A 13,755-nucleotide genomic window follows, 5' to 3' on the forward strand; every position below is an offset into this window, starting at 1 on the left:
CCTTGTGTGTGCTAGACAAACACTCTATCAATGATTCTCTGTTGCCTCCTTATTGATCTGTGTAATAATTTTTGATCACAGGGTAGGTGTAAAATAGTGTATCTTCACTATCTCCTCCTTCAAGGAGTGCTCAGTACTCTAATGTCTTTTTCCTTGCCAACCTCTATGGTTCCTGCTTTTAGGAAAAAGTGGGGCCAGCTTACAGGTTCAGAGGTTCAGTCCGTTATCTTCAGGGCGGGGGCAGGGCAGCATCTACACAGATGTGGGCCTGGAGAAACTGAGAGTTCACCATCTTCCGAGGGCAGATAGGAGAAGACTGGCTTCCAGTCAGCTTTTAGGAAGTCTTGTCAGACTATTTCTTATGTTTGGACACTGTAGGTTTCTGTGTTGCACTGCTTTCTTAGGGCTGCTGGGACACAGTGGAGTTAAAGTACTACATTAACAACTGGCCACACAGCAACATTTGATCCATTAAAGATTGAATACATGACAGTATGTATTATTTACGTCTTTATTGCTTTGAAAGACACCTTGGCCAAAGCACATTAAAAATAAAATTAGGATGATGTTTCCAGAAGTTTAGAGTCCATGATGGCAGAGAGAAGCCATGGTGTCAGGACCAGCTGAGAGCTTACATTTGGGTAATTTAGTGTGAGCATGAGTGAGTGTGTGTGTGTGTGTGTGTGTGTGTGTACATGTGCAAGAGTGTGTACATTTACGTGTATGTGTATGTATATGTGTAAGAAGAGAGAGAGAGACAGAGAGACAGAAAGACACACACACACACACACACACACACACACACAAAGAGAGATTGATATGTACCCTGGTGCCTGTGGAAGTCCAAGAAAAGATATGGAGTTGATATTCTCTCACCTCTATATCGGTTCAAGGAATCGAGTACAGGTTATAAGGGTTTCTGCTTTTTATGCAGAAGATAACTGTACAAGAAACAGGATAACTTAAAATTTGAAAAGAAATCATAATTTTTTTCCAATTCCCCAGAATAGAATTCCCCAGAGTTCAAAATATCAGCAGAGCCATGCTCCTGAGTGTTCCTGGATTTGAATGAAATCCTTCCTTCCTCCCCATGCCCCATTCTTAACTACTTTGTATCTCAGTAAAATATAAGAACAGCTAAACAGTTTCCTGTGGATAGATGTGGTGTCTTGGAAGCCTTTCTTCTGGATTTAGATTAGTGTGAGCAAAGGATGTGTCCCTAAGGTGAGTGGAATGCCATTCTTTGTCACCTCAGCTTTCACAAGTCCTTTGTAATCACAAGAATTGCAAGAAGCTGTGCAGATGACAGGGCCATGGTACAATGTTCACAAATGCCAATGTGTAGGAAAGGCCTAATAATACACTAGGTGTGAATGATGATCCTCAATTAAGGCCTTTGCCAGTCATATTGCCCAGTTAAAATATACATAATTGTAAGTAGGACTCTTTTTTTTTTACAAAAAGAATATTTGCTTGTAAAAAGTGTGACATTCAATAGTTAGCTTAATAGGATGTGGAGAGATTTCCCAATGAATACTGCAGACCTCAGAAGAACAAAGGCGAGCACCTGGTTTATTTTAAACAGATGTCACCTGCTGTGGAAACTTCTTTCAGGCAAAGAATACAATGTTCTTACTGTTCTCCAGGCCTGTGATGTTATATATATATATATATATATATATATATATATATATATATATATATATATATATATATATATATATAACCTGATTGTTATATAGATAGGAGAAAGGGGGGATAGTCTCTCTATTTCTGCTTTGAACCTAGATGCCTAAGCAACACAAATCCATCCATTTACATTTTGGTTATTAGGTGGCTGAAAGATTCCCACTAGAATAAAGTTCAGCTTTAGAAGCGTTGTCCTCCTCTGAAGGCTCTAGTTTCTTTGCCTTTCCTGAGTTTGATCTTATTGTTTGTTTTACAGTCCCCTTCCACTGGTTATCTTACTAGGATATTCATTGCTACCTATGAGGTGAGAGTCCAGGGTCAGTCCATGTATAGTCTTTAGATAGTGGCTTAGTCCCTGGAAGCTCTGGTTGCTTGGCATTGCTTTTCATATGGGGTCTTAAGCCCCTTCAAGCTCTTTCAGTTCTTTCTCTGATTCCTTAAACAGGGGTCCTATTCTCAGTTCAGTGGTTTGCTGCTGGCATTTGCCTCTGATTTGCTGTATTCTGGCTGTGTCTCTCAGGAGAGATCTACATCCGGCTCCTGTTGCCCTGCATTTCTTTGCTTTTTTTTGTCTAATTGGGTGGCTATATATGTATGGGCCACATGTGAGGAAGGCTCTGAATTGTTGTTCCTTCTGTCTCTGTTTTAATCTTTGATTCTCTATTCCCTACCAAGGGTATTCTTATTACCCTTTTAAAGAAGGAGTGAAGCATTTGCATTTTGATCATCTGTCTTGAGTGTCATGTGTTCTAGGCATCCAGGGTAATTCAAGCATTTGGGCTAATAGCCACATATCAATGAGTGCATACGATGTGTGTTTTTCTGTGATTGGGTTACCTCACTCAGGATGATATTTTCCAGTTCTAACCATTTGCCTATGAATTTCATAAAGTCATTGTTTTTGATAGCTGAGTAATATTCCATTGTGTAGATGTACCACATTTTCTGTATCCATTCCTCTGTTGAAGGGCATCTGGGTTATTTCCACCTTCTGGCTATTATAAATAAGGATGCTATGAACATAGTGGAGCATGTGTCTTTTTTGTATGTTGGGGCATCTTTTGGGTATATGCCCAAGAGAGGTATAGTTGGATCCTCAGGTAGTTCAAGGTCCAATTTTCTGAGGAACCTCCAGACTGATTTCCAGATTGGTTGTACCAGTCTGCAATCCCACAAACAATGGAGGAGGGTTCCTCTTTCTCCACATCCTCGCCAGCATTTGCTATCACCTGAGTATTTGATCTTAGCCATTCTCACTGGAGTGAGGTGAAATTGCAGGATTGTTTTGATTTGCATTTCCCTTATGACTAAAGATGTTGAACATTTCTTTAGGTGTTTCTCAGCCATTCGGCATTCCTCAGCTGTGAATTCTTTGTTTAGCTCTGAACCCCATTTTTTAATAGGGTTATTTATTCCCTGTGGTCTAACTTCTTGAGTTCTTTGTATATTTTGGATATAAGCCCTCTATCTGTTGTAGAATTGGTAAAGATCTTTTCCCAATCTGTTGGTTCCCATTTTGTCCTAACCACAGTGTCCTTTGCCTTACAGAAGCTTTGCAGTTTTATGAGATCCCATTTGTCGATTCTTGATCTTAGAGCATAAGCCATTGGTGTTTTGTTCAGGAAATTATTTCCAGTGCCCATGTGGTCGAGATGTTGCCCTAGTTTTTCTTCTATTAGTTTGAGTGTATCTGGTTTGATGTGGAGGTCCTTGATCCACTTGGACTTAAGCTTTGAACAGGGTGATAAGCATGGATCGATCTGCATTCTTCTACATGTTGACCTCCAGTTTAACCAACACCATTTGCTGAAAATGCTATCTTTATTCCATTGGATGGTTTAGGCTCCTTTGTGAAAAATCAAGTGCCCATAGGTGTGGGAGTTCATTTCTGGGTTTTCAATTTTGTTCCATTGGTTTATGTGTCTGTTTCTGTACCAATACCATGCAGTTTTTATCACGATTGCTCTGTAATACTGCTTGAGTTCAGGGGTAGTGATTCCCCCTGAAGCCCTTTTATTGTTGAGGATAGTTTTAGCTATCCTGGGTTTTTGTTATTCTAGATGAATGTGCAGATTGTTTTGTCTAACTCTTTGAAGAATTGGATTGGTATTTTGATGGGGATTGCATTGAATCTATAGATCGCTTTTGGTAAAATGGACATTTTTACTATATTAATTCTGCCAATCTATGAGCATGGGAGATCTTTCCATCTTCTGAGGTCTTCTTCAATTTCTTTCTTCAGAGTCTTGAAGTTCTAATTGTACAGATCTTTTACTTGCTTGGTTAAAGTCACACCAAGATAGGTTATATTATTTGGGTCTATTATGAAGGGTGTCATTTCCCTAATTTCTTTCTCAGCCTGTTTCTCTTTTGTGTAGAGGAAGGCTACTGATTTATTTGAGTTAATTTTATACCCAGCCACTTTGCTGAAGTTGATTATCAGCTTTAGTAGTTCTCTGTGGGAACTTTTGGGATCACTTATATATACTATCATATCATCTGCAAATCATGATATTTTGTCTTCTTCATTTCCTATCTGTATCCCCTTCACGTCCTTTTGTTGTCTGATTGCTCTGGCTAGAACTTCAAGAACTATATTGAATAAGTAGGCTGAGAGCAGGCAACCTTTTCTAGTCCCTGATTTTAGTGGGATTGCTTCAAGTTTCTCTCCATTTAGTTTAATGTTAGCAACTGGTTTGCTGTATATGGCTTTTACTATGTTTAGATATGGGCCTTGATTTCCTATTCTTTCCAGGACTTTTATCTTGAAGGGGTGTTGAATTTTGTCAAATGCTTTCTCAGAATCTGATGAAATGATCATGTGGTTTTGCTCTTTCAGTTTGTTTATATAATGGATGATGTGGATGGTTTTCCATATATTAAACCGTCCCTGCATGCCTGGGATGAAGCCTACTTGATCATCGTGGATGATGGTTTTGATGTGCTCTTGAATTCGGTTTGACAGAATTTTATTGAGTATTTTTGAGTCGATATTCATAAGGGAAATTGGTCTGAAGTTCTCTTTCTTTGTTGAGTCTTTTTGTGGTTTAGGTATAAGAGTAATTGTGGCTTCATAGAAGGAATTCGGTTGTGCTCCATCGGTTTCAATTTTATGGAATAGTTTGGATAGTATTGGTATGAGGTCTTCTATGAAGGTCTTATAGAATTCTGCACTAAACCCGTCTGGACCTAGGCTCTTTTTGGTTGGGAGAACTTTAATGACTACTTCTATTTCCTTAGGATTTATGGGGTTGTTTAACTGGTTTATCTGTTCCTGATTTAACTTCGGTACCTGGTATCTGTCTAGGACATTGTCCATTTCCTGCAGATTTTCAAGTTTTGTTGAATATAGGCTTTTATACTAAAATCTGATGATTTTTTAATTTCCTCTGATTCTTTAGTTATGTCTCCCTTTTCATTTTTGATTTTGTTAATTTGGACACACTCTCTGTGTCCTCTCGTTAGTCTGCCTAAGTGTTTGTCTTGTTGATTTTCTCAAAGCACCAACTTCTGGTTCTGTTGATTCTTTCTATGGTACTTTTTGTTTCTACTTGGTTGATTTCAGCTCTGAGTTTGATTGTGTCCTGCCATCTACTCCTCCTGGGTGTATTTGCTTCTTTTTGTTCTAGAGCTTTTAGGTGTGCTGTGAAGCTGGTGACATATGCTATCTCTTGTTCCTTTCTGCAGGCACTCAGAGTTATGAGTTTTCGTCTTAGCACAGCTTTCATTGTGTCCCATAAGTTTCGGTATGTTGTACCTTAATTTTCATTAAATTCTAAGAAGTCTTTAATTTCTTTCTTTATTTCTTCCTTGACAAGGTTATTGTTGATTAGAGCATTGTTCAACTTCCACGTATATGTGGGCGTTCTTCCCTTATTGTTATTGAAGACCAGCGTTACTCTGTGGTGGTATGATAGCACGCATGGGATTATTTCAATCTTTCTTTACCTGTTGAGCCCCGTTTTTTGACCAATTATATGGTCAATTTTGGAGAAAGCACCATGAGGAGCTGAGAAGAATGTATATCCTTTTGCTTTAGGATAGAATGTTCTATAAATATCTGTTAAGTCCATTTGGCTCATGACTTCTCTTAGTCTGTCTACATCTCTGTTCAAGTTCTGTTTCCATGATCTGTCCATTGAAGAGAGTGAGGTGCTGAAATCTCCTACTATTATTGTGTGAGGTGCAATGTGTGTTTTGAGCTTTAGTAAGGTTTCCTTTACGTATGTAGGTGTCCTTGTATTTGGGGCATAAACATTTAGGATTGAGAGTTCATCTTGGTGGGTTTTTCCTTTGATGAATATGAAGTGTCCCATAGACTGGGGGTCTCATCAGAGTAAGGGGAGCAAGGACAGCATGCCTAATCCCCTTTTTATTCTGTTCCTGTGTGCTGACATGGGCTGAGCTGTTGAAAAAAATGCCTGCAGCTAGATCCTTCCCAGTATCTCCAATAGGAGTCGGTTGCATGGCCAGCTATGTGACAAAGGTGTTTAATCCAGCAGCTGAATACTTTCATTATGACATCAGAAGCAGGAATAGCCATCGAGTCAACTGCCACAGGCTCCAACTTAGCCTGGAGTTCTTGTCTGTGCTTCAGTTTATATGAAGTCTCTGCCTAACTATTAACTTTTAGATCTGGTAATTCTTCATAGAGAGGACTGTCCTGTGCCTTGTGGGCTGTGTTTATCAATCTGGCCTAAGCACTCACCATGCATTAGAGCCTTCTAGAGACCCTCTGTCCAGAAGACATGAAGGAGCTCAGTGGAGTAGAGCAAGCCTGTGGATTGGGTGGGAGGTTATGGGGCTGGGGGAAGATAATGGGGCTTGGATTTTTTGGAACATTTATTTTATTTCTAGTTATGTCTGCATGTTTATGTGCGGATCCATGTATGTTAGTGCAGGTTCATAGAAGGTAGAGGCATCAAATCACCTGGAGTCAGAGTTATAGACAGTTGAGAGCCACCTGACATTAGTGCTAAGAATCAAATATGGGTCACCTGGAAGAGTCACAGATGCTCTTAACTGCTGTGCCATCTCTCCATCACCCTAGACTCCAGCTTTTATACTAAGGCAAATGACATTACAAGGAACACTCTCTGACTGACATTTTACAGGAGCTACTTTGACTGTTGTAATCGACTACTATGGAGCAACGCAAGGAGCAGGGAGATACTCAGGAAGCCATCACAGCTGAGGTCAGCTAATGAGGACCTTGTGGGGCTGAGCAAGAGCAGAGAGGGTGAAAAGTGGACGGAGGCACAGCACACTTGGATCACTGTGGACCGTGGTGCATTGCCTGGGACATGAGAGAAAGAAGGAGGGGGGGTCAGGTAAGACTTTGACCTAGTAAACAGGAGGCTGGACTTGTCATAGACTCAGAAGTAGAAGACACAGTCGTTCAAGTTTCAGGAATGTCCCTGGCTAGTTGGGGACAAGCTAAGTTTTGAGAGATCTACCAGACACTGGAATTCCCAGGGGATATGAGCAACTGGCTATGAGTCTGGGGACACTGCCTTTGGATTACACAGGGCAGCATGCCAGCATGTAGCTAAAGCCATGAAAATGCATGGGAAAGGGAGAAGAGAAGAGATGAAGAACAAGAGTCTGTGTGGCTCTTCAATCCAGGGAGAACAGTGGGGAAACTGAGGATTCCTCAGCAAAGCAGGGTTCCTGAAGACCAAATGGAGAGCAGATACAAGACAATGGAGCGGCCATTATCAAAACAGAAAACAGGACTAAGAGCCACTGGATTTCTGGATGTAGCAGTCACTGCTAATTTGAACAAAAGCAGTTTGTTACACAGTGAGTCAACTGAGAATTGCAAAAGGGGATAGGACACAGAAAGGGATCTTCCAGGGAGTTCTGCTCTAGAAGATAGGAGAAGAAGGGTTATTAGCTGTGGCAGTGGGGTTGACAGAGGTGTTTGTTTGTATAAGAAGGTAAGTAGCACATAGTGTTTAAAATGGGAATTGTGACGACTGCTCTTGCTTATGGAATTGATGGTATTAAGCACCTAGGAGATTAGTAAAGCATGCCTCTGAGTGGCTGGGATGCGGTCTTAGAAAGGAACAGCTCACCATGGAAGTGGGTGGCTCTCCAGAGGCTGTGGGTTCCAATTCAGATAAAGGATTTTGGGAGATAGGTCAAGATTACACTCTGGTTCCTGGCCCCCATGTCAATTGGCTGTTCCTCGATTGGAGCTTTCCTCCCACCCTAGCTTCCTCCCAGGATATTCTGCCTCTCCACAGGAACCAGCTGACCTGGACTGAAACCACAAGCAAGGAAACAAAAGCAAAAGATTTCCCTCCTTTACATGATTTCTAACAGACAGTTATTCCCACCAGTAAGTCTGACAAACACAAGACTAACCCTGGCACTCATGGGCTGGGAGTTTAACAGAAGAGAAAGAAATGGCTTCAGATAAAGGCAGCACTGTTCACAGATGGGGACACGAGGTCCATGGGACACTTGCCCGAAGGAGTTTGGAAAGCTTCTTTTCTGACCATTTCTGTTTTCTCTGAGAAATAGGCCAATGGCTGAAGGCACAGATTGGGAAGGAGACTGAGGAAGATGGAGAGCAGCCACTGTCATGTAGGAAAGTGTAGGATAGAGTCAGAATGTCTAGACTAGGGAACAACATATATACACTCGAAAGACAACTTAAAGGTCGTATGTATTGGTAAGTTTCCTCTGGCCATTTCTCCAGTAGCATGTATGCAGGTTTAGAGAGCACTCAGGGAGTCAGCTTTTGAAAAAGTATATCTTATGCATGTGTTAGTTCAGGGAGTAACCAGGTCAAGGACATGGCCCTGAGGCTTGGATAAAGTAGTCATCTACATTGTTGGAAGAACATATCTTTCAGAGCTGTGGTAACAGAGCACTGTTTACATTTCCTCACGTGATCCCCATTCCGCATGCTCTTCAAGTTATTGTGGAAATGAAATGCAAGATAGAAACAAGGACGGAATCTGCTCTTCATTATTGTGGAATTATGAAGTGCTGGGCTCCCCTACTGGTAGAGGAGAGCCTGATGGGGCGGGCTGGATTCCTTGATGCTATGAACTACAGTGATGACTTAGTATGTTCATAGTTTTAGCAAGAGCTGAGTGAAATGAAGGCTGTGAATATCATCTGTGCCCCCTTCCCAGAACCATAATGAGAGATTGGCATGTGGGTGGAAGTGTTTGTGCTGTAAAATTAGAGTCCCAATCCCCATCTCACTCTTCCATTTTTAATACGCTCAATAATTTAATGAATGACGTGGAATTCAGTTTTGCTTTGTGATTTGAATCCACCTAGTCTTTTGTGTGTGTACAGCATTGATGTGTACAAGAAGCAGTGTTGGCAAGAGATGCTCTTAAATGATCTTTCATCTATTTTAAGAATATCTGGGATCTTCGTGTGGGGAAGGAAGTGATATGGCACATGCGGCCTGTCCTTGGGACCACATAAACTTTTAGCATCTTGGGTCTACTGTTGCCAAGTAGTGCTCTTGGAACCTCACTTTCTGCATCTGGGAAATGGGGTGATGACAGCCTTAGGGGTTGTGCCCATGAGACTGATGATGACCATGCTTGCAGAGGAGCATGGGTATTATTTATTGTCATTGCTGTGGTTGGCAGCGAAGAGAGGAAAAGGGATGGGGATCTGCCCTGCCTTGCTTCAGAGTACTGACCATCTTGGTTTAATTAAAAGCTTTATGTCTGCTGATAATTTTATTCTCAACCAGTTATTTCTTCTGCAAAACCTTCACATATTCGAGATAGGAGGTGATTTTAACCGGTATCCTTGCACTTAAATAAGAAGGAGATTGTCGGCCAGTTTGTTAACAAAACAGCTTATATACAGTATTTAAGGATTGAGTTGCTCTCTCTCATGTATAAGCCATTAGCCATGCAGCCATTGAAATGCAAACCCATCACAGTGAAATAATATAAAAAAATTCTCCTTCTCACTTGCACGAGCTACATGGTGTATTCGAGTATTTGGTCACCACACATTGCCTGGTGGCTGCAGAACTCAAAAATGAGGACAAAGAACACATCTGTCACTTTACTGTTGCCCTCAGGCTAATGCCCTAAATAATATTCCTTAAACATACAGGAGAAAACCATAGACATCAGGGCACCTTGTCAAAAAAGACAAATTTTCCCACAAGATTGAATAAAATTGGCCATAAGTTTTTTTATGGAAGGTGTGGGGAAAAAATAAATATTTTTAAACTATTTTAGAAGTTTTAACAGTATACTTCATTTTTCATAGCAGAAATTCATGCAGTCAATAAATATTCATCAGGTTTATACCATGTACTATCCTCTAAGTGAGGGAATGGGTGTGGATAGATGAGAGAGGAGTGTTCAGGGACATGTGGGGGAAAGTAGACTGGATAACACTGGGAATAAAGAGAAGGAAGTAGACTTAGGAGAGCAGAATTAAGCAGGTCCCCTTAGATAGGAGTTTCGAGAAAACTATGATGAGTGGACATGGTGGGGCTCTCTGAAGAAGAGTGTCTTCACAGGGTATTATGTCCCTGAAACTGGAGTTAATGTGTTTGGAAGTCACCATGTGAGTCCTGGGTACCAAACCTGTGTTATTATAAAAAATAAAAATGGTTTCTTTTATTCCCCACTAGTATCAACACACGTGGAATCTGTGGGTTATTTTCATCTCAGTCAGCAAATATGTCACCTGCTAAGCTCCCTCCCATCTCACACTGCTGATGGCTACTCTCTGAGACCGGCAGCAATCTATCTACCCATTAAGTCCCCAAGGCAGGTTGTTTCCACACCAAGCATACACATCCAATTTCGTGGCAGGCTTGATGCTTCCTGCCATCACACCTTCTCCTGAACTCAATTAAGTCACCACATGAAAGAATACATTACATAATAACCTGTAATCCAATTGATAAGATGATTTGCCCATCTAGACAACACAAAGTCCTGTACATACCCATCCCTTGGAAATATTCACTATAACCTGTATCTATACACAGAAAAGAATCTTAACATCTGCTGCCATGTTCTCCCAGGTCCTTTCCCTCCCTCTGACTCCTTCTCCCCTGCTTCTCCTTCACTTCTAAAAAGAGTTCCCACTTCCCTTCCTTTTTGTCCAATGACAGGCCTTGTTTTTTTCTGGCCTACCTTCACCTGCATAATACCATCAACCTACAGACCTGTATCCTCTGTGATTGTACCAAGCATTCTTAACTACTTAGCCAACTCTCCTGTCCTGACTTGTGCAGTTTCGTGCTCAGTCTTTAGGAAGAGTGGTCTGTCATAGAGAAATAGCATTGGAGGCCAACTTTTAGAGTTGAGAGCTAAATTACCTAAACTGTTGTTCATAAATTACATAATCTATGGCTTTTTAGTACAAGGAAGAGATTAAGATTAAAAGAGTAGAGTGCTCTTTCCTGAGTACAGGAAAGTCGCCTCTTAAAATGAGGGTCATATTATCCGGTATGGAGAAGGAAAATGGGAAATCTAGGAAATTTTTCCTAGATGTTATACTTTGTGAAAGGAAGAAGGGAAGGTGAGAATTACTTTTCTTATGCTGCTGTTTTTACTAATGCTAAGGGGTCCTGTGTTGGATAGTGTGTTCTGAACCAACCCAAGAAGGCTGATGTGAAACAAAAACAGACATTTAAAGTTACAAGAGCTTTTCAAGGTAAAACTATCAAGATTGGGAGTGATGGCATCCACCTACAATCCCAGCACATGAGAGGCTTAGATAGGGAGTACAAGGTCAGCCTGGGCTATGGAAGGAAGGAAGGAAAAGCAGAGAAAGTCTTTCTTTGATATATATGTATATATATATATGGATATAGATATAGATATAGATATATATGGATATATATATGGATATATATATGGATATATATTAGTATTGGCTTTATTATATGGGTTGCACCTTTGCCTGGAGTTGTATACATGGTTGGATGCAAATGTATAGAGATCACTTCAAAAATAAGACATTTAAAATAGAATAGCATAAAAACAAGCAGACTAGCCAGGCCTGGTGGCACATGCATGCCCTGTAATACTAAAAGCACATTACAATACTTGCAAGCATGTAGAAGTTGGGCAGAAGCAGAAGTAGAAAGATCAGGAGTTCAAATCCAGCCATGGATTCCCCATGTCTTCTCTTACAAAAATTAAAAGAAAACCAAATAATATGAAAGACTAGTAAGTAGTATTTATATAAACCCTACAGACAGATAAATCACCCACTAAATTCTAAACACTGCTTTCAAAAATAGGAATAATTCAGATCAGGCTGCAAATTATCACCACCATCGTAGCTTCAGATGTTCTAAGGAGAGACATCATTTTGCCTTTTGCCCCTGGGACTAGAGGTTCCAAGGAATTGCATTTTTCCAAGGAGTCTCCTTGGGGAACAAAGAAGAAGGAGGAAAGAAAGGAACTTGTTCCCTAGAAAGAAATTTCACAAGGAGAGAATGCCACTGAGACAGTGCCAGGATCAACAATGGGTGGGATGGACCACATCCTGACCACTTTGTATTCAAGCCTAATCCTGTGCAGGAGTCTGAAGATGGACTTGGCTAGATGAGTCAGTGTGTCTCATTATTTGGTTTGTTCCTAATGTGGCTAGTTGTATATGTACACACACACACACACACACACACACACACACACACACACGCACACGCACACGCACACGCACACGCATAGGCACAGGCACACCCACATTTGGTGGTCATTTATCCAAACTTGTTAGAGTGCCCAGGGCCCAGACATTGACTGTAGGACTTGGGTTAAGGGACGACTCTGTACTCAAGGTGTTTGCTATTTACTTGAGCAAAAGCTGAAGTAATGTGGAACTACATGTCATGCTCCTAGAAATCCTGGATCTTGTTCTTAAGAGCTGAGTAAAGCAATGTGTTGGAACTCAGAAAACACAAATACTTCAAAGTGAAGCCTGGTGTTTTTGTTTGTTTGTCTGTTTTTTGCTTGTTTTTTAAATTAACAAACCAGCTTCAGAAGTTCTGGCTTGCAGGCAGTCCTCCTTTGCACCTGAAATAAAAACTAGGTATCATTTCTGAAGCTCCTTTATCTGTGTAAAGCTCCTAAGGATAATCTTCCTGAAGGATAACAAGCAGGAGACAAGAAGAGAACTCGCACCCATAGATCCCAGGCAGACTGTGTTCCCAGATGCTGTCACTTCTATGTGCCTGGCCCATGTCCCCTATAAATCACTGACTTCTCCTCTGAAATTGGTGTGGCCTCACTTCTGTCCTCCTCATAAAGAATCCTTAAGCCACAATCGTCAGGGCTCGTCTCTGAGTTTCATGCTCAGCGTGACAGCTGTCTACTTGCACATTAGTAATTCTGTTCCTTTATTTCTGCCAATCGTTGATTTGTTTCTGCAAACTCAATTACCAAAGTCCCAAAGAGTGGAAGGAAGGAAGGAAGGTCAGTTTCTGGAGATGCACACCTGCAAGTACCTTAATCGGCATCTGTTTCTGCTCTGTCTCAGCACAACAGGAGCCACTGTAGAGCATAAGCCACATCTGAGTTAAAGATCACAGTCTGATTAGAACGTGGAAATTGTAAAGCAATGAAATGTTCTAGATCTTGTCCTATATTTACTTCCTTCATAGCAACTTATTACCAATGCATATATGTTCCCTGATATCACTGTTGAGTAAGGTAGGCTGATTCCACAACAGGCTTCAACTTAGCAGTTAAGGAGACTAGGCCTAAATATCTGTTTCCATGAACTGGGCAATTCCAGGCAATTCCAGGCCTCAGAAGTTAGCCGGAGGCAAGGACTAAGGGTCACCAGCAGTTTTCAGACCTGCCTGACAAGTTTCCAGCCCTGACACTCCCATAAAGCTGAGATGGACCTGACATTAACATAGAGGTCACTCTCTTAGTCAGATTCCTATTCCTGCACAAACATCAAGACCAAGAAGCAAGTTGGGGAGGAAAGGGTTTATTCGGCTTAAACTTCCACATTGCTGTTCATCACCAATGGAAGCCAGGACTGAAACTCAAGCAGGTTAGGAAACAGGAGCTGGTGCAGAGGTCATGGAGGGATGTTACT

At 41.1% G+C, this 13,755-nt stretch overlaps 1 long non-coding RNA gene across 1 annotated transcript in view; it reads right to left on the reverse strand.

Moving 5' to 3' along the window:
• Nucleotides 1-409, reverse strand: part of LOC120099626 (uncharacterized) — a 28,563-nt gene extending 28,154 nt beyond the window's left edge. Inside the window, exon 1 of the long non-coding RNA XR_015634458.1 lies at nucleotides 204-409. This is a non-coding gene — a long non-coding RNA (uncharacterized LOC120099626). The remainder of the gene's footprint in view (nucleotides 1-203) is intronic.
• Between the last annotated feature and the right edge of the window lie 13,346 nt (nucleotides 410-13,755).

This window comes from Rattus norvegicus, chromosome 12 (assembly GCF_021556685.1).
Source record: "Rattus norvegicus strain SHRSP/BbbUtx chromosome 12, alternate assembly SHRSP_T2T, whole genome shotgun sequence".
Classification (NCBI taxonomy): Eukaryota; Metazoa; Chordata; class Mammalia; order Rodentia; family Muridae; genus Rattus; species Rattus norvegicus.